The sequence below is a fragment of the Aythya ferina genome, assembly GCF_964211825.1.
Source record: "Aythya ferina genome assembly, chromosome: Z".
In the NCBI taxonomy this organism is placed as follows: Eukaryota; Metazoa; Chordata; class Aves; order Anseriformes; family Anatidae; genus Aythya; species Aythya ferina.
Window position 1 is genome coordinate 32,354,791 of NC_140299.1, and position 23,377 is coordinate 32,378,167.

The 23,377-nt window shown below is 39.4% G+C and overlaps 1 protein-coding gene across 15 annotated transcripts in view; it reads right to left on the reverse strand.

The window, feature by feature from the left end:
* PTPRD (protein tyrosine phosphatase receptor type D) overlaps window positions 1-23,377 on the reverse strand; it is a 1,303,784-nt gene that overhangs the window by 944,843 nt on the left and 335,564 nt on the right. The gene's annotated exons all lie outside the window — the stretch shown is intronic.

The window sequence follows — 23,377 nt, forward strand, 5'->3', positions numbered from 1 at the left end:
AGTTTAGCAAAGAATCCTTTGTGAATACTAGTTACAAGAAGCTAGAAATACACATTGTTACCCTAAATGCCTGCTAGATCAGTCCTCAATGAACACGAGAAACATGACATAACATGACATGGCATAGATCTTCTTTTTTAATATTTTGCATCTTTCAATACAGAGCTCTCTGGACAGAAAGTGATTAAAGTTGGCTGGAATTGAAGAAAATCTAGCAGAAGTTGTAACATAAAATTAAGTGGAATAATTCAAGTACTAGTGAGGAAGCCTTGTCTCAGTCCATTATATTTTAAATACTGTGTGAGATATTTACACATAAAGGGGGAGAAGGAAGGGGAGGGGAAAGGGGAAGGGAAGAAGGAGGGAAAGTGTAATGGGAAAGTGTAATATAAATAATTGATAAAATAGTGGTGTTTGACTCTGTAGAATCTGACTAGAATAAAGACAGCATCCCAGAAAAAAAAAAAAATCCAAGAATACTACAATCTAGCTATCAAAAAATTAAAATTCATTATTATTGTCTTGAATATTTGTTTTAATTTCAGAGACAGTGAAAAAGACAGTACAAAATGGATGTGAAACATTGGAGAGTATCCACAGAAGGGCTACAAAAAGGGTGAAGGGACTAGAGGGGAAGACTGAGGGGAAAACTTCCCTAGAGGGGAAGACGCAGAGCAGCTAAGGTCAGTTGGAAATTAATTTCTGATCCATTCTACTATGACAGGATTTTTTTATTATTATTTTTATTTATTTATTTATTTATTTATTTAATTATTATAAATAAAGCCCTAAAAACTGGCAAAATTAAGTAGTGATTGAAAATATGTTTTTATTTATTTATTTATTTATTTATTTATACAGTTTTCATGATGTGGTTTATTTCTAGTATCTGAATTTAATCACTAATAACACATTCACATCTAACTAGTATCTGATTTCCAAATTTAATTGTGAGCAGTCACAACTTTGAACAGTTAAAAACAGAATTAGTGTTACCCCTTGATTTTCACTGGCAGAAATAAAAATGCAGACCCCAATGGTCCATATCAAACTTCATAGCACTGTCTGATGCCTTATGATATTTTATGTAATCAGTGAAAAAAAAACATTATCCAAAAACAGAGATGGTATTTGGTCATGCTTGTTCTTCTGTTTTCTATTACAGAATGACATATGTACTGTATTCATTATGGTGCTGCTTTGTACATTGATATTCCCTATGTTTTAAAATTGCAGCAAAACAAGTTGTAGTAACAATTGTGAGCAAATTGTGGTCATCTCCCTGGAATTAAATAATGAAAAATGTTATTTTGTAACTGTATATATGAATATTCTTCAAAAACATTCAATAACAAACATATTAGAACATAGAAAAGAAAAAAAAAAAAAGAATTTTAAGACAAAAGACAATCTTTTTCTCATATTGTAGAAAATAAGGGCAGTTAAGCAGACAAGCAGACAATACATTGATTAATTCTAGCTTCTTTATCAGTGCTGATGTAAAAACTAAATATCCCCACACATCTGCCAAATCTGGTGTTTTCCATTAGCTCTACATCTGTCATGATTAAGACACTAATCCAGAACTTTAATGTGTTAAAAATCTAACAATTAGAATTAGAATTAGAGTTAGAATTAGAATTAGAATAATTCAGTTGGAAGGGGCTTATAAATATCATCATTGAACTGTCTGACCACTTTAGGGCTAATCAAAAGTTAAAGTATATTATTGAGGACATTGTCCAAATTCCTCTTGAGCGCTGACAGGCGTGGGGCATCCACCACCTCACTAGGAAGCCTGTTGCAGTGCTTGACCACCCTCACAGTAAGTGTTTATTTATTTATTTATTTATTTATTCATTTAATTTTATTTTTTATTCTTTCAGAAGAGGTGCTTCCTAATGTTTAAGTTTGGCCAATCTTTTGTTTTCTTTCAGATTGTTTTCTCTCTTCCTTTCACAAAATTAAACTATACACTTAAACAGATTCGCACTTTCTCTATGAAGACAGGCTGTGAGAGTTGGGGTTGTTCAGACAGGAGGGGAAGAAGACCAGCCTGGCTGAACACAGAATTGTGGCTTGAGCTTAGGAGAAAAAAGAGGGTTTATAATCTTTGGAAAAGTGGGCAGGCCACTTGGGAGGACTATAAGGATGTTGCGAGGCTGTGCAGGGACAAAATTAGAAAGGCCAAAGCTCATCTGGAGCTCAATCTGGCTACTGCTGTTAAAGATAACAAAAAATGTTTTTATAAATACATCAACACAAAAAGAAGGACTAAGGAGAATCTCCATCCTTTACTGGATGTAGGGGGAAACTTAGTTACAAGAGATGAGGAAAAGGTGGAGGTGCTTAATGCCTTCTTCGCCTCAGTCTTCAGCGGCAATACCGGTTGTTCTCTGGATACCCAGTACCCTGAGCTGGTGGAAGGGGATGGGGAGTAGGATGTGGCCCTCACTATCCATGAAGAACTGGTTGGTGACCTGCTATGGCACTTGGATGTGCACAAGTCGATGGGGCTGGATGGGATCCACCCAAGGGTACTGAGAGAACTGGCAGAGGAGCTGGCCAAGCCATTTACCATCATTTATCAACAGTCCTGGCTATTGGGGGAGGTCCCAGTTGACTGGCGGCTAGCAAATGTGACGCCCATCTATAAGAAGGGCTGGAGGACTGACCCGGGAAACTACAGGCCTGTCAGTTTGACCTCACTGCCAGGGAAGCTCATGGAGCAGATCCTCTTGAGAGTCATCACGCAGCACTTGCAGGGCAAGCAGATGATCAGGCCCAGTCAACATGGGTTTATGAAAGGCAGGTCCTGCTTGACAAACCTGATCTCCTTCTATGACAAAGTGAAGCGCTGGGTGGATGAGGGAAAGGCTGTGGATGTGGTCGACCTTGACTTCAGCAAGGCTTTTGACACCATTTCCCACAGCATTCTCCTCAAGAAACTGGCTGCACTTGGCTTGGACTGGCGCATACTTCGTTGGGTTAGAAACTGGCTGGATAGCTGGGCCCAAAGAGTTGTGGTAAATGGAGTCAAGTCCATTTGGAGGCCAGTCACTAGTGGCGTTCCTTTATCTTTAACGATGATCTAGACGAGGGCATTGAGTGCACCCTCAGTAAGTTTGTAGATGACACCAAGCTAGGTGCGTGTGTTGATCTGCTTGAGGGTAGGAAGGCTCTGCAGGAGGATCTGGATAGGTTGCACCGATGGGCTGAGGTCAACTGCATGAAGTTCAACAAGGCCAAGTGCCGGGTCCTGCACCTGGGGCGCAATAACACCAAGCAGACCTACAGGCTGGGAGATGAGTGGTTGGAGAGCTGCCAAGCAGAGAAGGACCTGGGAGTGATGGTGGATAGTCGGCTGAATATGAGCCAGCAGTGTGCTCAGGTGGCCAAGAAGGCCAACAGCATCCTGGCTTGCATAAGAAACAGTGTGGCCAGCAGGGTTAGGGAGGTGATCGTCCCCCTGTACTCAGCTCTGGTGAGTACTGTGTTCAGTTTTGGGCCCCTCGCTACAAGAAGGACATCGAGGTGCTTGAGCGGGTCCAGAGAAGGGTGACGAAGCTGGTGAGGGGCCTGGAGAACAAATCCTACGAGGAGCGGCTGAGGGAGCTGGGCTTGTTCAGCCTGGGGAAAAGGAGGCTCAGGGGCGACCTTATCGCTCTCTACAGGTACCTCAAAGGAGGCTGTAGCGAGGTGGGGGTTGGTCTGTTCTCCCACGTGCCTGGTGACAGGATGATGGGGAATGGGCTAAAGTTGCACCAGGGGAGTTTTAGGCTGGATCTTAGGAAGAACTTCTTTACTGAAATGGTTGTTAGACACTGGAACAGGCTGCCCGGGGAAGTGGTGGAGTCACCATCTCTGGAAGTCTTTAAAAGACGTTTAGATGTAGAACTTAGGGATATGGTTTAGTGGGGACTGTTAGTGTTAGGTCAGAGGTTGGACTCGATGATCTTGAGGTCTCTTCCAACCTAGAAAATCTGTGATTCTGTGATTCTGTGATTTTATCAGGGACTGTAGCAAAGGGAATAATGGTTATAATCTAAAAAAGGGGAGATTTAGAGTAGATATTCAGAAGAAATTCTTTACTAACAAGCATTGAACATTGAGGCATTATTACCTAGCAGATATTTTTCCTTTGAGGAAACTATTTTATAGTTTAAGGAATAAATGTTCACTCTTTCTCTCTGGATGTAGGACAAGAAAAGACTCAGAGAGCAGTTTAGCACCAGTGCTTGCAAAGTTTTGAGTATTACACCATTATCTTAAAGGCCACCATCTGTTTATTTTTCTCAACAGACCATCTGCAATTGTGGACAACCAAAATTCAGAAAATTCTAAGGACCACAGAAGTTTCTTATTTTGAAGGTTTACACATCACTTTATCTCATGACATCTCTGAGTGGTTCTGCATTCCCTGTATTATAGGAACATTATGAGTTAGCCATGAATTAACAGGAAAATAAAATAAAATAAAATAAAATAAAATAAAATAAAATAAAATAAAATTAAATTAAATTAAATATTGGATAATTTCTACACAGCCTAATAAGCCCCATTCTTCAAGTTCAATGTATTATTTGCAATTACAGAATCGATGATCTGTATGAAAATATCTTTAAAATATCTCATAAAATAGTTTCTATACTAAAATTCTAATTTTAATTTGTTTGTTGACATTTCTACTATTTATTCTTTATGAAGTTAGCACAAGAAAATGAAGTATTGTATTAGTACAGGAAACTGGTGTTTAACTTGGATCATCTTAGTTCTGGGTTTCCACAATTCCATTTTCATGCCTTTCAGATACATTCCACCAGTCTGTCTCTGCCTGATATACATACCTTACCACAGAGATTTCCTTATTAACCACATACACAGCAATCAAACAGAAGACTGAAGACATTTTAATTTTGGTAGACTGTTTTCGAATAGAGCCTAGAGCACATTGAGTGACTCACTTTTCCACCCACGACAGCAAAGGATATTTGCTGTCCTAGACAGCTTTTCTTTGAATAGGGTCAAAGGAAAGATCATTTGCATCCTACCTTTCTCACCAAGCTGCCCAAGCTACCTGAGATAACATTTAAATTCAGGACTGATGCCTCCCAATATTTCTGTTAAAATAAGCAGTCAATTACTCATATGGTCCACATGAAGTTGCTAAAGAAGAATTAAGCTATTCTAAGCTTGCAAGATACTGAATGTTCAGCTTGTCACTCCTTAGTCTACTGCAGAATGCCTGTTTTAAGCTTAATTTCCTGTAATTTTACTTCTTTAACACTCCTGAAAACCAAACCAGCCAACCAACAAACCAAACCAACCAAACAAACAAAAACAGTGGAACAGGGTGCTTAGATAAGTTGGAGATGCCCCATCCCTGGAAGTGTTCAAAATTGTTCAGGGTCAGCTTGGATGGGGCTTTGAGCAGCCTGGTTTAGTGGAAAGTATGTCTACCTATGTCTGCCCATGGCAGAGGGGATGGAATTACATGACCTTTAAGGCCCCTTCTAACCCAAACCATTCTATGATTCTATTTTTTTGTGTGTGAATTAACTATTGCATTGTAGTCAGAAAAGAAATGTAAGTAAAAGTAAAAAAAAAAAAAAGTAAAAGTAACTAAAGTCAGTAATGTGGTTTGACACAGCAAAATAGTGAAAGCAAAAATTTTACACTGAGAATGATTTCTTTCCTGTAGTACAGGAAAATAATGCAAAAATAAAGAAAAGTAAAATTCTAAATCTTTCAGTTGCCCATGGAATCATACCATTCTTCTTGCTTTCTTAATATAAATTATGAACATCTCAAGACTTTTGTTTCCTGGCACGTTGCCCCATGTTTTTGTCTAATAATATGGACGAATCACATGATCATTTTACATTAGATAGATTGTTATTCCAGTGTTCTAGGCACTGTGCTATCTGATGAAAGACATTTCACATACAGCTTGGTTTTAAAAATCCAACCATTCTCCAATTCTGATACAAAATATTAGTTCTAGGAAGAGCTTTGAGATGAATAGCAGTGAAAGCAGAAGACACTGAATTTTGGGCGTATTGATATATACAAATCATATTATACATGCAAGTGGACCAACAGTAAATTGAATATAGAAATTACTGCAAACTTTTTCATGATAAGATAAAACACTTTTAAAATGTCATATCATTTCCGAAGATACAGCGTAGCTTCTCTGACAGCCCAAAAAATTAAACAGATATCATTAATCCTGAACTGGTAATATAACATAATTGACAATACAATTCCAGTGATCGGTATTATATTTACTTCTAGACTACTAAATGTTAAAATGAAAGCATGGATTCATTGCATCTGTAAAAATAAATAAATAAATACATAATAACATTGTTAACCCTATTTAACAGATAGAGAAACTTGCCTATATCAATGGTCAATCTCCATGACAGGAACTAAAACCAGTCTCAGGCAAATTACTATCCTGTAAGCTACACAGTCAACACAGTATTGAACTATTAAGAAAAGGTTGTTCTGACATTTTCTACAGCCTGCCCCCTGAGAATGATAATTTTACTCTTCAGCCTTCTTTCAGAAATAAACAGCAGATCCAGATGCAAAGTTCAGCTTCTGCTTTTACAGACTTTAATAGTTTTTGATTGCTGATGCATGTACTTTGCCCATCATAAATTAAACAAGGGAGACAGATTTCTACCTGAAGAAGCATGTCTGTCAAATGTGTGGTTAGCATGGTGTTTTTCATAAAATTCTGCTACGGATGGCTAACATGCTGATTAATGGATTTTAAGGAGGAATGTGTAGTTTTGAAAGATAAGTATTCTTTCTAATTTAGCAACCAAAAAATTGTAAAGATTTTTTTTTTTACTCCTGCAAATGTATGCACATTTATTTAGGGATGGTATATTAATAAATGACAACTGCTGCAGAAAGTAGTCTAGCATTAAATTAAATACATTTCATGACCTGCTCGCTCAAAATGCATTATCTTTTAATATATTATGCATGCAAATATCATATAGTGACACTACTTAAATGACAATCGTAAAGTCCTGTGCAAAAATCAAAACCTGTTTGTCTGATGAGTTAAAAAAAAAAAAAAAAACTTGAATTATTTATAAGAAGTATATTATTTGATAATATTACTATTTTGTATAATTGCTTTAGCACTTCAAAGTGTTTTTCTTTCAAAAGGAATGAAAAAAAAAAAAAAAGGTGCTTGGTTCTCCATCAGAAAAATAACAAATAATAATTAGGACATTTTGACACGTGTTATATGACCAAAAATAAAAAACAAGTATGGAATGAAGTCCTTAAGATATTCTTTGCTCTAGAACACTAATAATGATGTAATCCATGCTATTAAAATAATTTCTTACAGTCTTATGTTATGGAGATTCTACAACCTACACAGTCTATATTCACTGTTGAAAAACTCTTGCCTAAATTCCACATTAAATTATGGTACTTCTCCTAGCCTCCACTGGCAAGAAAAATTAGTGTATTTTTTTTTTTATTATTTTTTTTTTCAATCTGTTCTCACTGACTGCTTTCTGGACTTTCAAAATATTTTCCTATGTCTCTCTAGATCTTTCTATGGCTCACCTTTTCCCTGGAATTCTGTTTCCAGAGCTTGTCTTACTTCATCTATCAAGATAGTTCTTCCTTATTGTGTACTGATGGAACTTTTTTATTCCTAAGTGTATTTTTTTAAAATGTGTTTATGTTGAAGTACATTATATAGACTAAGCCCAATATTTCCAACATTACTTTAATCCCTAATTCAATCCTCCTGAAACTCTTCTAGCATGGTGATTTATTTTTTTTTTTTTTCTGCATAACTTTTCTGCTTTTTTTTTTTTTTTTTTTTTTTTTTTCTGCATAAGGAATTTAGAGGATTATTTGATCTATGCCCACCTCACAGTGAATACTTGATGTCCGTTTTGACAATACATCTATAATAGCTATTTTTTCAGCAAGGTTACCCCCCCAAAATTTAACATTGTTATGAATCGTTCACCTAGATAACAGCTGTTCCTAATTTGTCCTCATGCAGGACAAATGTCTTACTACAGTACTGTTATGATTTTTTTTTTTTTTTTCTAAAAGGTTAGTGTGCTCTAGGAGGAAATTGAATTGGTTTGACATTATATGTTTAGAATAAATTCAAGTTCACTGTTTTCCTTCTACTTGTATTCCCCCAGGTGCATAAGTACAATTTATTTTGTTATCTGTCCCATTGTTTTTCTGAAACCTGAAGTTAGAGTTGCAAGCCTATAGTTCTTTTGCTACTCTTTTTAAAAGCCTGAAAGTAGTTTCATTTTTCAGTCTTGAACCTCATTTGCTCTGTATATTTTCTCAAAGACAAATGTTACTGAATGTGGGAACATGTGAGATACCTGAAAAGAACATTTTTTCTTTTTTTTTTTTTTCCAAATAGTCTCCTAATATTCCATATTCTCCTACTCTCCTACACTTCCATATTACCCTTCACCCTTACCTATGTAACTACACCCACAGTTACCTTCTAGGAAGTAAAAAAAAAAAAAAACACAACAACAACAACAAAAAAAACAATTCTGCATTCTCATCATAATGTCTCAATATCTGTGTATTCTTTCTCTAATATACTTTACATAGTGTATCTAATTGTCATAAAAATATTGATATAAAATTAAGCCTAATTAATCTGATACCTGGTTTTGTTTTACCAAATACTACAAGTTATTCAAAACTTTGAATAACTTCACCAATAGCAAGTATTCCAACCATTCAAATAACAAATATGTGCTTGTTAAAAGGACATTTCAAGAGTGGGGAGACAATGTGCATACATATAATATTTAATTAGTTAGTTAGTTAGTCATTATATAATTATATATATTAACATATTAATAAATGTTAATATAATATTAATATTAATGTATTACTATATTAAAATTTATCATATTATATTATATTATATAATGTATTATGTATTATATATTATATTATATTAATATAGTTATATTAATAAATACGACATATTTTATATATATACATGTATATATAATATATATAATTGAGTATATAAAATACATGGTATTTATATAGATATATACATAAAAATCAAGGACTTCTGCATCAGGAACTGAAAATAAGTCTACTGAGCAAACATACCACAATTATTCTTAGAAGTATTTTTAAGAATTTACTGCCTCAGACTTGGAGATGACTTTCTCCAATCCCAGTCTTCATAAACTTGAAGTCACCTCTTGTTCACACTGAGGCTAGTACCTTGCGCAATTTTGGACCCGGAACAGAGTAAGAACATACACATAGGAAATTATTATTCCTCCCTGGAAAAGGATAAATAATTTTTAAGCATAAATAATTCTTAGGTATATTTTATACTTTTCTATAAAACAAGAAATGTTATAAAAATTTAAATAGACTTTAGGCATTTAAAACAGGCATTTTAAAAGTGTAAATGAGAAGCTTTTTAATTTCCATGCTGTGTGCACATGTATCAAAATAATTCTAATAATTTCCATTCTAATGATTTTATTAAATACATTTTTGTTGTGGTTGTTGTTGTTTTTCCCAGAAATTCAAGGGTTTGCTTTTACATCCTTTCTGAAACTTCTAAGTCATATTCAGTATCTTTGAAGAAAGTGAAGCAATTCAATTCCAGCTAAATGAAAATACATTAAAAAATGTTGTAATTTATTTTTATAATATTTTGTATAAAGAAAAAAATATTTTTTTCCTATATAAACCTTTTGTCAGATTCATTATTTCCTATGGAATTAACATCTAATAATCCTAATAAAATTAAAATTAAATGATTTTTAATATTCTGGATAAAAATTATAATACACCCTGTTCTCTGCATCTGTACATTTGGTGATACATAGTCAACTTTATTGAGCTAGCATACACTGATTATTTCAACACATAAAATAAAATCACATGATGCTTTTTAAGTTTTAGAATAGTGTTAATAAAGAGAGGGAGGGGTCTAGACAAATGACCTGAGACTTCAGGTATGCATCTTTGATGTGGCAAACAAAACTAATGAAACAATATGATAAAGGAAATTAATTGTGATATATGTAGGCTTTGAATTAGAATTCAAAGCTATATGTTGTTTGACAGTCCAACTACCTCGATATAAACAGAATGATTCTTCATTTGAAAATCTGATACTTCATATTTAAGTGAAAATGTATTTAACAGTATTTACAGTAATATAACTTTTACAGAACAAAAGACACTTCAATGGAAAAATCATGGACATGATTTTGTATTTATTTGTTAATTTATGTGTCATGCATATCTTATCAAGAAGGAGCATGGATTAGACAGTGGCTGTAAAGTCAGAACTGCTTAGAATCAACTTGGTTATCATCAGGTTCAAAAATTCTATGCCAGTGTCCTGGTTTCAGTTAGAACAGAATTAATTTTCTTCCTAGTAGCTGGTGGAATGCTGTGTTTTGGCTTAGGATGAGAAGAGTGCTGATAACACCCCGATGTTTTAATTGTTGCAGAGCAGTGCTTATACCAAGCCAAGGACACCTCAGACTTTCGCTCTGTCCTGCCAACAGGCAGGCTGGGGGTGCAGTAAGAGCTGGGAGGGGACAAACTCAGGACAGGTGACCCGAATTAGCCAAAGGGGTATTCCATACCATCTGACGTCATGCTAAACAATATATAGGGGTGGCTAGCCGGGGGGAGGGGGCCGGACTGCTCGGGGTTAAGCTGGGCATCGGTCAGCGGGTGGTGAGCAATTGCATTGTGCATCACTTGTTTGTACATATTATTAGTAGTAGTACTATTATCATCATTGTACTATTATTATTATTATTATTATTATTATTATTTTCCTGTCTTATTAAACTGTCTTTATCTCAACTCACGGGCTTCACTTTCCATTTCTCTCCCCCGTCCCAGAGAGGGAGGGGGGAGGGTGAGCGAACGGCTGCGTGGTGTTTAGCTGCCAGCCGGGTTAAACCACGACAGTCTTTTTGGCGCCCAACGTGGGGCTCGAAAAGTTGAGATAACGGCAGATCTGACCAGAGTGTGTTAAACTAAAATTGGTATAAGTATTAGACCTGCTTAATAGTCACTTGTCATAATGCTGATTGCTTTAATCTCAACTGTGCTGCGCCTGTTTTCCAAATTGAGTATTATAGCACGTTATTTTCCGTATGTGCTCTCTGTCATGTTGTTTATCCTCTCTGGGCCCTGGTTTCAGACCATTATGGTACTGTGTGTTGTATCAGTGGCTTATGAGATGATGAAATATCTGGCCATGACTCTAACCTGGTATTTGTACTCAGTAACATCTTCGATTCTATACTTTGGAAACTGTATTTTGGAAACTATTAGCAATTGTATCTGTTGCCTTTTTTCATTAGGGAGTCAATCTGTGGAGGGGAAAGGGGAAGATAATTTTTCTTACTTGATCACTCTCCCTTCCTCCTTCACCACCCTCTTATCCTCCGAGTTTATTACAATAGCTCTCCAAGATATTGAATATCCTTGGGATACTCAGACCAGCATAGTCCTGTTGTTCTGCCTCCTGAATGCACTTCAGGTTCTGCTTAAAGTTAAACAACTACTTAGGAAGCTCATCCGGAGATCTGCCCGGAGGCAGTATAGTTGTGGGTGGCAGGGAGTATGGGAGGATATGGGCAGGCATCTAGACCAGTTGGCACCCCCAGTGTTTTGGAAATTCACCCCTGAACAAGTGCAAAATCCTCAAAAACTGGCAGAATGCTTGAATAAAAGGTGTCGCGATTCGGGAAGTTCCAAAGTAACACAAATCATTGTAACATGCTGGGGCCTGGCTCATGCCTATCGAGCTGCCATGGATACTGCTATCAACTTAATGACAGACCCTGCAGCCGCCCCAGTCCCAGCTCCTGCAGCCGCCCCAGTCCCAGCTCCTGAAGCCGCCCCAGTCCCAGCTCCTGAAGCAGTTCCAGCTCCAGTTCCTGCAGCCGCTCCAGCTCTGGTTCCTGCAGCCGCTCCAGCTCTGGTTCCTGCAGCTGCTCCAGTCCCAGCTCCTGCAGCTGCTCCAGTTCCAGCTCCTGCAGCCGCTCCAGCTCCGGTTCCTGCAGCCGCTCCAGCTCCAGTTCCTGCAGCCGCTCCAGCTCCAGTTCCTGCAGCCGCTCCAGCTCCAGCTCCTGCAGCTGCTCCAGTTCAAAATCCTGCAGCCACACCAGTTCTAGCTCCTGCAGCTGCTCCAGCTCCGGTTCCTGCAGCTGCTTCAGCTCCTGCAGCCGCTCCAGCTCCTGTAGCTGGGTCAGAGAAACAAGCTGTAGCAGTGCAAGTTGACCCTGCAGAGGGTATTCCAACCTCTGTGGCAGACCCTATAACAAGGTCAGAGAAACGAGCTGTAGCAGTGCAAGTTGACCCTGCGGAGGGTATTCCAACCTCTGTGGCAGACCCTGTAACAAGGTCAGAGAAACGAGCAGTAGCAGTGCAAGCTGCCCCTGTAGAGAAGGTGAAAAAATGGTATAGAGATTCAGGTCGTTTAGAACGCAGAGAATCTTCTGCCAAATCTAGGTATAGAGACGATGGAGACGACGACGACGCTGGGCCATCAAGGGTTCAGGAGGAGGAAGATGAGGATGCCGAAAAATCAACAGTAACTACCCGAAGCCTAAACGAGCGTGAGTTACGAGATGTGCGAAAAGATTTTGGTCGCTGTATAGGTGAGCAGCTTGTCACCTGGCTGCTCCGATGCTGGGACACTGGAGCCAATTGTGTGGAATTAGATGGCAGGGAAGCCAAGCGACTGGGATCCCTTGCTAGAGATGCAGGCATTGACAAAGCAATTGCAGATGGAGCACAATCTCACAGCCTCTGGAGGCGTCTCCTCTCAGCTGTGAGGGAAAGGTATCCCTTCAAGGAAGAACTTTTATGTCTACCAGGCAAGTGGACCACTATGGAGAAGGGAATCCAGTATCTGAGGGAATTATGGGAAGTGATTTATGAGGATCCAGACCTCAGACAAACATCCAAAGATCCAGATGAAGTCAGGTGTACGCGACCCACGTGGCGGAAGTTTGTACGGAGTGCACCATCATCATATGCCAGCTCATTGGCAATAATGGCCTGGAAAGAGGATGAGGAACCCACAGTGGATGAAGTGGCTAAACAACTCCGGCAGTACGAAGAAAGTCTCTCCTCTTCCTTACAGGCCTGCGTCTCAGCTGTGGAGAAACTTTCTGAAGAGTTCCACCAACTTAAAGAGAATCTATCTTCATCCCCACCTGAACCAACCAGTGTCCACCGACCAAAAGAGAACACTGTGGAGAAACTTTCTGAAAAGGTTCACCAACTTGAAGAGAGATTATTCTCCTCCGTACCTGTACAGAGCAGTGTCTCAGCTATCAGGGGTAGTCGTTCATCCACACAAGGAAGACGATATGGTGGGTACTCACCCCGTGCTACCCTGTGGTTTTACTTACAAGACCATGGAGAGGACATGAGAAAATGGGATGGAAAATCTACCGCGACCCTAGAGGCACGGGTACGTGAGTTGCAAAAGAAAACAATCAGGAAGAAGGGATTCTCTGAAAAGTTTGCTGCTCCAACTTCCAGCAGACAGTCCTTCAAACACAGAAACGAAGAAGATTCCGACCAGGATTAGGGAGGCCCTGCCTCCAGCCAGGGGGAGGAAAGGGATAATCGAGTTTATTGGACTGTGTGGATTCGATGGCCTGGCACGTCAGACGCGCAGAAGTATAAGGCTTTAGTAGACACCGGTGCACAACGCACTATAATGCCATCGAGCCATAAAGGACCAGAGCCCATCTATATTTGTGGAGTGACAGGGGGATCTCAGCAGTTGACTGTATTGGAGGCTGAAGTGAGTCTGACTGGGAATGAGTGGGAAAAGCACCGTATTGTGACTGGCCCGGATGCTCCATGTATCCTTGGCATAGACTATCTCAGAAGAGGATATTGCAAGGACCCAAAAGGGTTCCGGTGGGCTTTTGGTATAGCTGCCTTAGAGACAGAGGGCATTAAACAATTATCTACCTTGCCTGGTCTCTCAGAGGACCCCTCTGTTGTGGGGTTGCTGAGGGTCGAAGAACAGCAAGTGCCAATCGCTACCACAACTGTGCACCGGCGGCAATATCGCACTAACCGGGACTCCCTGATTCCCATCCATAAGCTAATTCGTCAATTGGAGAGCCAAGGAGTGATCAGCAAGACTCATTCACCTTTCAATAGTCCCATATGGCCAGTGCGAAAGTCTAATGGCGAGTGGAGACTAACAGTGGACTATCGTGGCCTGAACGAAGTGACGCCACCACTGAGTGCTGCAGTGCCGGACATGCTGGAACTTCAGTACGAACTTGAATCGAAGGCAGCCAAGTGGTACGCCACAATTGATATCGCTAATGCATTTTTCTCCATCCCTCTAGCAGCAGAGTGCAGGCCACAGTTTGCTTTCACTTGGAGGGGAGTCCAATATACTTGGAATCGACTGCCCCAGGGGTGGAAACACAGCCCTACCATTTGCCATGGGCTGATCCAGTCTGCACTGGAGCAGGGGGAAGCTCCTGAACACCTGCAGTACATCGATGACATTATTGTGTGGGGTGACACAGCAGAGGAAGTTTTCGAGAAAGGGAAGAAAATAGTCCAAATCCTTCTGAAAGCCGGTTTTGCCATAAAACAAAATAAAGTCAAAGGACCTGCACGAGAGATCCAGTTTTTAGGAATAAAATGGCAAGATGGACGTCGTCAAATCCCAACGGATGTGATCAACAAAATAACAGCTATGTCTCCACCAACTAACAAAAAAGAAACACAGACTTTCCTAGGTGTTGTGGGGTTTTGGAGAATGCACATCCCAAATTACAGTCTGATTGTAAACCCGCTCTACCAAGTAACCCGTAAGAAGAACGAATTTGAATGGGGCCCTGAACAACGACAAGCCTTTGAACAAATTAAGCAGGAAATAGTCCATGCAGTAGCCCTTGGGCCAGTTCGAACAGGACCAGATGTAAAGAATGTGCTCTACACTGCAGCCGGGGAGAACGGCCCCACCTGGAGCCTCTGGCAGAAAGAACCTGGGGAAACTCGAGGTCGGCCCCTGGGGTTTTGGAGCCGGGGATACAGAGGGTCTGAGGCCCGCTATACTCCAACTGAAAAGGAGATACTGGCAGCACATGAAGGAGTTCGATCTGCTTCAGAGGTGGTCGGTACTGAAGCGCAGCTCCTCCTAGCACCCCGATTGCCGGTACTAGGCTGGATGTTCAAGGGAAGGGTCTCTTCTACGCATCATGCAACTGATGCTACATGGAGCAAGTGGATTGCACTAATTACTCAGCGGGCTCGAATAGGAAACCCCAGTCGCCCAGGAATATTGGAAGTGATTATGGACTGGCCAGAAGGTAAATACTTTGGGATATCATCAGAGGAGGAGGTGGGTCGTGCTGAAGAAGCCCCACTGTACAACCAGTTACCAGAAAATGAAAAGAAATATGCCCTGTTCACTGATGGGTCCTGTCGTATTGTGGGGAAGCATCGAAGATGGAAGGCTGCTGTATGGAGTCCTACACGACGAGTTGCAGAAGCTGCTGAGGGAGAAGGTGAATCGAGTCAGTTTGCAGAAGTGAAGGCCATTCAGCTGGCTTTAGACATTGCTGAACGAGAAAAATGGCCAGTTCTCTATCTCTACACCGATTCATGGATGGTAGCAAATGCCCTGTGGGGATGGTTACAGCAATGGAAGCAAAACAACTGGCAGCGTAGGGGCAAACCCATCTGGGCTGCTGCATTGTGGCAAGATATTGCTGCTCGGGTAGAGAACCTGGCTGTGAAAGTACGTCACGTAGATGCTCATGTGCCCAAGAATCGGGCTACTGAAGAACATCAGAACAACCAGCAGGTGGATCAGGCTGCTAAGATTGAAGTAGCTCAGGTGGATCTGGATTGGCAGCATAAAGGTGAATTATTTATAGCCCGATGGGCCCATGACACCTCAGGCCATCAAGGTAGAGATGCAACATACAGATGGGCTCGTGATCGAGGGGTGGACCTGACCATGGATGCTATAGCACAGGTTATTCATGACTGTGAAACATGTGCTGCAATCAAGCAAGCCAAACGGTCAAAGCCTCTTTGGTATGGAGGACGATGGCTGAAATATAAATATGGAGAGGCCTGGCAGATTGATTACATCACACTCCCTCAAACTCGCAATGGCAAGCGCCACGTACTTACAATGGTGGAAGCAACCACCGGATGGCTGGAAACATACCCTGTGCCTCATGCCACCGCCCGGAACACTATCCTGGGCCTTGAAAAGCAAGTCCTATGGCGACATGGTACCCCAGAAAGAATAGAGTCAGACAATGGAACTCATTTCCGAAACAACCTTATAGACACTTGGGCCAAAGAACATGGTATTGAGTGGGTGTATCACATCCCCTATCATGCACCAGCCTCCGGGAAAGTTGAACGATACAATGGACTGTTAAAGACTACATTGAAAGCAATGGGCGCTGGGACATTCAAAAACTGGGATACGCATTTGGCAAAGGCCACCTGGTTAGTCAATACTAGGGGATCTGCCAACCGAGCTGGACCTGCCCAATCAAACCTGTTACGTACTGTAGATGGGGATAAAGTTCCTGTAGTGCATGTAAAAAATATGCTGGGTAAAACAGTCTGGGCTACTCCTGCCTCAGGAAAAGGCAAACCCATTCGTGGAATTGTTTTCGCTCAGGGACCTGGATACACTTGGTGGGTGATGCAAAAGAATGGAGAGGTCCGGTGTGTACCTCAAGGAGATTTAATACTGGGTGAGAATAGCCCATGAACTGAATTGTACCATGTTAATTGCTATATAATACTGTATGTTACCACTACCATGACTACTATAGGTGACTAATTAGAATGTATGGAAAAGAGTGTAACCTGAGCATGACATAAATGGTATGGAATAAGGGGTGGATAGATGTCCTGGTTTCAGTTAGAGCAGAATTAATTTTCTTCCTAGTAGCTGGTGGAATGCTGTGTTTTGGCTTAGGATGAGAAGAGTGCTGATAACACCCCGATGTTTTAATTGTTGCAGAGCAGTGCTTATACCAAGCCAAGGACACCTCAGACTTTCGCTCTGTCCTGCCAACAGGCAGGCTGGGGGTGCAGTAAGAGCTGGGAGGGGACAGACTCAGGACAGGTGACCCAAACTAGCCAAAGGGGTATTCCATACCATCTGACGTCATGCTAAACAATATATAGGGGTGGCTAGCCGGGGGGAGGGGGCCGGACTGCTCGGGGTTAAGCTGGGCATCGGTCAGCGGGTGGTGAGCAATTGCATTGTGCATCACTTGTTTGTACATATTATTAGTAGTAGTACTATTATCATCATTGTACTATTATTATTATTATTATTATTATTATTATTATTTTCCTGTCTTATTAAACTGTCTTTATCTCAACTCACGGGCTTCACTTTCCATTTCTCTCCCCCGTCCCAGAGAGGGAGGGGGGAGGGTGAGCGAACGGCTGCGTGGTGTTTAGCTGCCAGCCGGGTTAAACCACGACAGCCAGGGATCGAATTTTAATAATTTACAGTTTCTTTTTTTTTTTTTTTTTTTCAGTTTTAATAAAAAAAAGTCTTTGTCACATAGTTATAAGCTTACAGATCATGACGTATTTCTTTGTTAGAGGATTCAGCAGCAGCAGAGCAGACAGAAAGCACACACAATGTATTGATCAGTACAAGGAAAACAGATTCTAGAAAGGAAAAATTAAAGTGTGATTGCAGATTACCAGAACTGTACCACAAACTGAAGAGGAACTCCAAAATCACAGTGATAATAATTTCAAATATAATCTGCTATGATGTCATAAATCAGATCTTCAGTGATAATATAGCATAAATAGATAATACCATATAAAAAAATGGGGGAGTGGGGCAAGGGGGGCAGAGAGAGATTTTGACTGTTCTGCCTTTGGACTTAGTTTCATTCTATGCCATGCAACTATGAGGGATATCGACTTATTGTTATTATTTACATTTTAAGAGGAAAAAAAAAATAAAAATCTCAGGAAATCAGCTGTCTCTTGCAGATAGGAATAAAGAATTGTCCCAAATATTCTGGGGCTTATATATTCAATCAGGACTCTTAGTAACACAGAAGATTGAAGGCAGCCCAAGGGAAAAGTGTGTTATTTTCAAAATATTCCACTATTTGTAAGGAAATGACTAAAAATAAATACTCTATATGTAAACAAGTAGATCTGAAGAGAGAATGAGTTTTGAATGGTCTTATGTGGCTTTTTGTTTTAAAACTTTATTTTAAAATAAATATTTTCATATGATATAAATATTTGTTTCCCATTGCAGATATTTTTTAAAGAAGAAGGAAAAAACAAAATAAAACAAAACAAAAACAAACAAACAAACAAACAAGCACAAAACACAGCAACCATAACTTATATCTGGAAGCCTTTCTTTCTCTTGCACATATAGAATAATGGAATCATTAAGGTTGGAAAAGACCTTCAAGATCATCTGCTCTAACCATCTCCCTACCACCATTATCACCCACTAAACCATGTCCCTAAACACCAGGTCCAACCTTTCCTTAAACACCCCCAGAGATGGTGAACTTCCTGGGCAACCCACTCTAATGCCTGACTACTATTGAAATTGAGAATAGAAGTTTCATGACTTTCCTTGGGACAGAATTGACAGCCATGGTATACAAAGAGGTTAAGAGACTGTAGAGTAGCAGTCTTTCAAAAAGAGAAAAGAGGAGTTAAGATTCACGTAGCATTTATATTTGTTTGCCAGACAATGTACAGGTTGTGGAACTTCTCAGTTTGTAACAAATTCAGATTTTCTACCTGAAATTTATTATCCAAATATTTCACTTGGGATTTTTCTGTTTCATTACAGACATAGCAGATTTGGTTTCCAAATCAATGAACAGTTCTAATGTTGCATTTCCTATACAGTCCATATTCTTATTATTGCAATACTGAACTAGGTTTAAATGTCCTAAAATATGCATATAGGTGGCATTAAAGGACCATTTCTTCCCCAGACACTTTAAAACTCATTTGGAAGTGCTGGAACACGTATATATGCATATATAAGTGTATATATATATATATATATATATATATATATATACATTTTTTAATTTTTTTTGCCTGATGATACTTCAGTAAGTTAACGTGAAAAATAATATCTCAGTGGGAAAATGTCAAATAAAAATCCCATTAAAATGATACATCTTAGACATGGTCATATCTTTTAATTAAATAACTTTGAAAAAGCAGATCCAAACTTAGTTAACTTTGAGGTACCACAGTGGAAGTTCCATTGATTAAGCAGAAGATCAAAGAAAGAATTGAACTGCAGTGGCTGGTAAGTTACTTAAAAGCTGTTTTGATTAAAGAATGTTAGCTAATATTGAATTTAATTGTGTTAGAGGCAGCACCCCACTGGTAATAAAGCTGGCAGATATAGTTAGTATGTCCTTTACAAGTTGTATCTACATTTGATTGATTATATGCAGTTTTGGACACAGGTTTACACTACAGAGAATCAAGGGAAAAAAAATAGATCTAACCATAATTTTAAATTTATGCAGAAAAAGAAACTTTTATTCAAAGAAAATTAAAAAGGGAGAAGGAGAAGGAGAAGGAGAAGGAGAAGGAGAAGGAGAAGGAGAAGGAGAAGGAGAAGGAGAAGGAGAAGGAGAAGGAGAAGGAGAAGGAGAAGGAGAAGGAGAAGGAGAAGGAGAAGGAGAAGGAGAAGGAGAAGGAGGACAGGAGGGTGAAGGGGGGATGGGAGAGGAGAGCATGAGAAAGGGGAGGGGAGGGGAGGGGAGGGGAGGGGAGGGGAGGGGAGGGGAGGGGAGGGGAGGGGAGGGGAGGGGAGGGGAGGGGAGGGGAGGGGAGGGGAGGGGAGGGGAGGGGAGGGGAGGGGAGGGGAGGGGAGGGGAGGGGAGGGGAGGGGAGGGGAGGGGAGGGGAGGGGAGGGGAGGGGAAAGTTTTGTGAATTATAAATGTTTCAACAGTTTTGTCATTAGAAAGCAGAACTCCATTATTTTAAACTTGTTTTTATACGTTTATACATTTGTAAGTACAAGTTTATACATTTGCTAACATTTTTCTTTTTTAAAAAAGTACCTACTTGATTTTGAAAATCTTTTAGCAATGGAAACTATTTGCACCAGGATTTGACCATTCAGATTCACTTTATCGATTTGAAATTAAATGAATTGTAATTGTTTTCAATGCCTCAACATCATGGTTGTTATTTACATCACTTTGTTTTATCAGTCTTTCTAAAATGTGTATTAGAGTGTTCAATCTTGTTCAACTGATCCTCCTAAAACTTGTGTTAGAATGGGAATTTCCACCTTCGGAAACTTGTCTTTCTAGTAAGTCCTATACAAAGGATACATTGTGATGATGATTGACCCAAATATTGTTTGTTTGTTTGTTTGTTTGTTTGTTTTTCTGAGTGCTTTATTTTCCAGAATGTGCACAGATTCTTCTTCAGATTTTGCCTTTTCTATTATAGTGTTGACCACTGAAATATAATTGATCTTCTGCCTCAAAATTCCTGCTGTTTCATGAACTTTGTTATGATTCAACATAATCTATTTCCCACTGATGCTGGAAAACATAATAAGGTCACAGCAGGGAAGCTTTAGCTTCATTAAAACACATTATTATAAAAAAAAATAAAATGATCTAGGGTAAATTGGTTTTGTCCTTGTGGTACAGTTTGCATATATCCACATTAATCTGAGTATATAAAGCAGCAATAAATTTGCCAGCCTTACTGCATTACAAATTAGCCTCCTTATCTTTTATTTCACAATAGGAACCTCTAGTGGCAGATGGAGAAATCAATATTTCACATTTCAGGTGATATCCACCCTTGTTGGGTAAAATATTAAACCTTTCTGCAAGAGATAGGAAAAAAAATCAAATATAAAGAAAAAAAAAAAAGGTTATTAAAAATGTTTATTTCTGTCTCTAAATTGTATTTAATTCTCTGCTTGTGTCCAGTAAGTGTACATCAGTGTTATTTAAAAGAAATAAGCAAATAAGGAAATTAATTAAAATTTGAAGTCAGATTTTCATTTATCACACAAACCCATAATAGAGGGACTGTGCATAAAGATTTAAGGTAGGAAATCAGTGATTGTTCTATTAATCTAATTTAACTGATACTAAAGTCTGACAGAGTGAATCACAAGTTGTAGTCAGTAAGTCATATCAATTCATTACTACTTTCAAGGTTTTCCCTTCTCTCTTTCTCTTTGCCTTCAGCTGCTGATAGGCTTTTACAGTTCAATTTTTCAGTTTATTTTTGACTGCTTTTAATTAAATTTGATGGTCTGCTTCTGCACCAGTGAAGTTATTGGAGTTGCAAAGCACTTTGCCATTATAATGACTCCCTTGATGTCTGTTCATTATTAACTGCTTTTCAAAAGTGTTTTTCTCAACCCTCATTTTATAAATATTTTAATAACTGTGAATTTCTATAACATAAATATCTGGACACTAGTGATAGGAACTCTATTGCCTATTTAATAAGTTTTACATAATAATATGATTTTTAAATAAAGCTATGCATTACAATATTAATTGGAAAAGTGTTGTCCCTAAATCATGTTACTTGTCAGTGTCAGCACAAATTGTAGTAATATTTCAAAGCAGCAGTAATCAATAAATTAGTCACTAGTTTATGAACTATTGCATTTGTGGGTATATTTTTCACTCATTTTAATTATTCAGATCAACAGATAAATAAGTAAATCCCATAAAGATCACTTCTGATCTTTGCACTATGATGTTGAAGTGACATTACTCACCTTGAATGTCTTCTGAAACTAACTTACATTTTTAATACAAAGTTACCTGTAAAAATAAGTTAGAACAAAGGGAAGGAAAGGGCAAAAAAAAAAAAAAAACTAGCAATTTGAGCAATGTGAGAAAAAGACTCCTCATGAGGTACGTAAGAGGCCTAAAATTGTTCAATAGACAGAACTTTAGTTCTTAAATAAAAGACCTTTCTTTGCTGTTTAATGGGGTGGCTACTTGCCCCACTACCCATGGGCAAGGAAGCTTAGAAATAAATAAATAAATAAACAAAAAATCACATGCTTCTGAACATTAAAGAACAGAACCTGCCTATCCTTTCTCATACTGATAAGTGCCTCCTTCTACAAAGGTTCTCATCAACTCTCATAAAAATTCTTACTGGAGAGCTGCATTTACTGTGAGTAATAGAGGTTAAAAAAATAGAGGTAAAAAAAATAGTGATAAAAAAAATTTTGCCTTTTGAATGCTGAAAACCAAGAATAAGAGGTAGCTGGACATCTGGTTCTGGAAGCTTAGACATATTTTAGAACATCCTTCTAGAAAACAGTAATTTTCAATTGCAAACTGGCTATTTCCTTGGTATAATACATATCTGTGGCGTAATGACCACATGGACACCAGGTTTCTTTAAGAATCTATAATTTCACAGAATCACAGAATTGTCTAGGTTGGAAGAGACCTCAAGATCATTGAGTCCAACCTCTGACCTGACACTAACGAGTCCTCCAGCAAACCATATCGCTAAGTTCAACATCTAAACGTCTTTTAATGACCTCCAGGGATGGTGACTCCACCACTTCCCTGGGCAGCCTGTTCCAGTGTCCAACAACTCTCTCAGTAAAGAAGTTCTTCCTAATATTCAACCTAAAACACCCCTGGCACAACTTTAGCCCATTCCCCATCATCCTGTCACCAGGCACATGGGAGAACAGACCAACCTCCACCTCGCTACAGACTCCTTTAATGTACTTACAAAGAAAAATAAGGTCATCCCTGAGCCTCTTTTTCTCCAGGCTGAACAAGCCCAGCTCCCTCAGCCACTCCTCATAAGACCTGTTCTCCAGACCCCTCACCAGCTTCGTCACCCTTCTCTGCACTCGCTTGAGCACCTCAATGTCCTTCTTGTAGTGAGGGGCCCAAAACTGAACACAGTACACGAGCTGCAGCCTCACCGGAGCCCAGTACAGGGGGACAATCACTTCCCTAGTCCTGCTGGCCACACTGCTTCTTATACAAGCCAGAATGCTGTTGGCCTTCTTGGCCACCTGAGCTCACTGCTGGCTCATATTCAGCCGACTATCCACCAATACTCCCAGGTCCTTCTCTGCCAGGCAGAGGCAGAGGGCATAAATTCAACTTTTTTGTATTGAGGACAGGCTCCCTTCTTATACCATTCGCTCTACAGCAGTACTTTTCCACTAACTATTAATTGGTCAAACAACTTTGCCCAGCAACCTCAAACACCCAGCGACTTCCATGTCTTAATGACTGGAGAACATGCAGTCTGAGGTGG